Here is a 3531-nt window from a genome sequence, read left to right on the forward strand (position 1 = left end):
GGCGCCGAGCCTGTGCTGTTGTTTTAATGTAGATTCCCAGAGCTTCTTGGTCCAACGTTGCCCTTAAATTTTATCTTTTATTGTTCATTGTACTTAGCATTGTTATTATTGGTGGCACCTCTCCCTAGCCAGGGCAAAAAGCAAACAGACCAGGTGCCTTAAGCCAAAGAAACTTTCACAAGGAATTTGGGGGGGAGGGGGTTGACTCCCCTGGAAACTTTATAGTTTGTTTACTTTCTCTGTCCTAAATTATTGAATAGTGAACAGAACACTTGTAAGTTCTAATCTAAATAATCAGCCCCTGGGAACAGATTTCTCTTTTCTGGTCTTCTGTATGTTTTCTGTGCATTGATTGTTACTTGTGAAATATGGGAAGGCACAGAGCATACCTTTAGCTGCAGCTCTCTTCTCTTTCCAGAGCAGGTAAGGAATTTTAGAAAGTCCCTTTGCCTGTTAGCTAGGACTAAACAGTCATCAGTCTGGAGCACAGAGCAGCTGGGGGAAGGGAGCCTAGAGAGCTAAAACTCTTATTTCAGAGAAGTGTGGCCTTGTTGAGGGTTTTGGAAAATTAGCACACTACTTCTAAATTACGTACAGGTTACACAATTTTATGCAATGCAGTTTGATCTTTCAAACAATATTTAAGCAATTACTTTTATTCGACATAATCATCTTGCTGGAAATTGAACTAAGAATAGAGCTAGGAGTTAAAATACATAGATGGCAGCTCATTGTACCAAGTATAAAGAGGCTCAGTGGACAGAGTCCATGGAGCTACAGAAAGCAGCTGGACCAAGACATCCACCATGAGGGAAGGGGGAGTTTGTGACCAAAACATGACGAAGGCGGGGAACTTTTTTTTTTTCAAGTAAGAGATCAAGAGTGGAAAAGGAACCTAAGTCATAAAATAAGTGGCATGAAAGAAGCAATGTGATATTATGTGGTAGAAAATTTTAAAAAGAATTGATAAGACAAAAAGGAAGAAATCTAGAAATAGTCCTTTCCTCTTTCCTTAGATGACTCAGTCTTAGAAAATTTTACAAAATGTGTACTATACAATATTTCGTAACTGGTATTTTGCGTGTCTATTTTTATAGGCAGCCTCTTGAATGATGTGAGCAGTTTTCTTAGAGTAAGACAAGAAAGCTTTGTAAATGGTGTTGAATTTCCTGCTCTTGGCTGGCCCTGTGCAGCACAGGAGAAAAAAACTGATCAAGTTGTCCAAGATGGAGCCCTTTCTCCACTTTAGTCCACTTACCTAAGATGAAAGGAAAACCATCATTAAAAATATGAGTCCCGTAGTTACATCATTCTTTTTCCAAAATACTTCCTTTGAAGAGTGATGCTATGAGGGGCGGGAGGGTATGCAGGTGTTCTCTGCTTTTTGCTGTTTTTTTTAAAAATAACAGCCTTTCTTCAGATGCTATTTGTTCTTATCACCCTGGCGTACTTTACTAGAGCTGAAGTTGTTATTTATTAAAAAGAGACATTATTTTCTGTTGGCTAATCAGACTTTACCCATTACCTACCTCCTAGCCTTTGCTCAACTTTCCTTAAGGCCACTTTCCTGCAACTCGTATGTCTACAAAATAAGGAGATCGGAACCTGGCAGCCCCTGGGAAGAACACCAGGGCAATTTCTTTTTAAGATATTGGATCTTCTCCAGCCAGTGACAGGGGTGCAGTGGAACGGAGTGATACTCTCTTCTCAGTAACACCATGAATTCTGACAAGGAGCCCATTGTCCTCCGTGACACCTGAGACTGAAACTGGAAGGTGAGCACAGAGCAGGTGATCAGCAAGGAGTGCCCACACAGACAATGCCTCCTTCAGTGAATCCAGGATCCTAAGGGGTATCCTTCAAACCCAGTGGCACGTACACTTCTACCTTGAAAAAGAAAGTCGGGCATCCCCAAGGGGTTTCTGTGGTGCTTCTCTGAATGATTCATATTCAGACTTCCCTGAACATTTGTGTTCTTTTTTTAATTAAATTGTCCTCTGTGCCTTTAAGAGCCAGCTCTAGTCTTAGGACGGCTCTCCTAAACCCAGGAGACTGCCTGTGTCCTGCCAGACTCTTCCCTGAACTTTGTAAGGCACCACTATCCCCACAACTTTCCAGACATCACTTGCTCCTCAGAAACAATAAATCCTAGCTTTTTATTCAACAGACATTTAATCAATGCATGCTAAGTGCCAGGCATGGTACTAGACATCAGGGACACAAAAATGGATAAATAGCCCGGGCACAGTGCCCTGCACCTATAATCCCAGCACTCTGGGAGGCCGAGGCAGGTGGATCACCTGAGCTCAGGAGTTTGAGCCCAGCCTTAGCAAGAGTAAGACCCATCTCTACTAAAAATGAAAACAAGCAAGAGGATCACTTCAGCCTGAGAGTTTGAGGTTGCCATGAGCTGTGATGGGTAGAGATGCAGGGATGGCACTCTACCCAAGGTGGCAGAGAGACTGTCTCAAAAGAAACAGAACCCCAAACCAAAAATGGATAAGTAAAACAAGGTCCCAGAATATACCGTTATATATGAGGTATAGGGCAAAGCCCTGGCCAAGGATCAAAATGGCTTTGAGCCCTGGCTTTCCTACTCATTAGAGATAATACACCTTGAATTCCTTGAATAATTCTCCAAGGAGTTCCCAGGAGATCCTCAAACTGGGAGGTGGGGGGGGGGTAGTTGTGTCTGCTTCGTATGGAACAGTTAAATACCAACACTTCTGAAATTAGCTATATGTTTCTAGGCTGTTAGAATTTTTCACAATGCTGTGACTTCATGAAGGGAAAGGAGAGGATTAACTCTAACCTGATCAAAGTAATGTGGTGGAAACCAGCCCTGAGAGGAAAGAAGGGCAGCCTCGGGGGTGGTAAAGCTGATGGGAGCCACTCACTATTTTAGCCTCCCTGCCTGTGCTGTTTTCTGTCAGTAAAGGGGGTTTACAGCCCCAAACTCCCTGCTTAGATTAACCTTGCTAGCAGAAGCTGCAGAGACAGAACAGGAGGGAAGAGGAAACGTATATAACCCAGGTGCCATCTTGAACTGATTCAGAGTTCAACACAGAGTTTGAACTGGTTTTTTAATCAGAACCTGGAAGAATGAGAGGACTTATATAAAAAATCATTTTTTAGGTGGCGCCTGTGGCTCAAAGGAGTAGGGTGCTGGCCCCATATAGCAGAGGTGATGGGTTCAAACCTGGCCCTGGTCAAAAACTGGAAAAAAAAAATCATTTTTCAAGCAATCAGCAGAATCAATCAATGAGGCATCTCCTGTTTTCTCCTTTCTAACTTTCTCAGATCTGTCTGACGTCAGCAAGCCCAACATTTTACAATCATTTATCATATAAGTATGTTGTTGCTTTTGACATTAATGCTGGAAGCATGTCTTATCTTTCTGGAAGACCATCTGTGCAAGTGTTGGTGACAGTCACCACAGTCAAGATTCAGATGTTGGCTCAGCACCTATAGCTCAACCAGCTGAGGCGCCAGCCACGTACACCTAAGGTGGCGGGTTCGAATCCCCAGCCC

The 3531-nt window shown here is 43.0% G+C and overlaps 1 non-coding gene across 1 annotated transcript; it reads right to left on the minus strand.

Annotated features, from left to right (window-relative positions):
* Nucleotides 1-1989: 1989 nt before the first annotated feature.
* On the minus strand, nucleotides 1990-2122 carry LOC111725410. The gene has a single exon (XR_002773483.1).
* Nucleotides 2123-3531: the final 1409 nt, after the last annotated feature.

The sequence above is a fragment of the Otolemur garnettii genome, unplaced genomic scaffold (genome assembly GCF_000181295.1).
Source record: "Otolemur garnettii isolate 467f Iridium unplaced genomic scaffold, OtoGar3 scaffold00039, whole genome shotgun sequence".
NCBI lineage: Eukaryota > Metazoa > Chordata > Mammalia > Primates > Galagidae > Otolemur > Otolemur garnettii.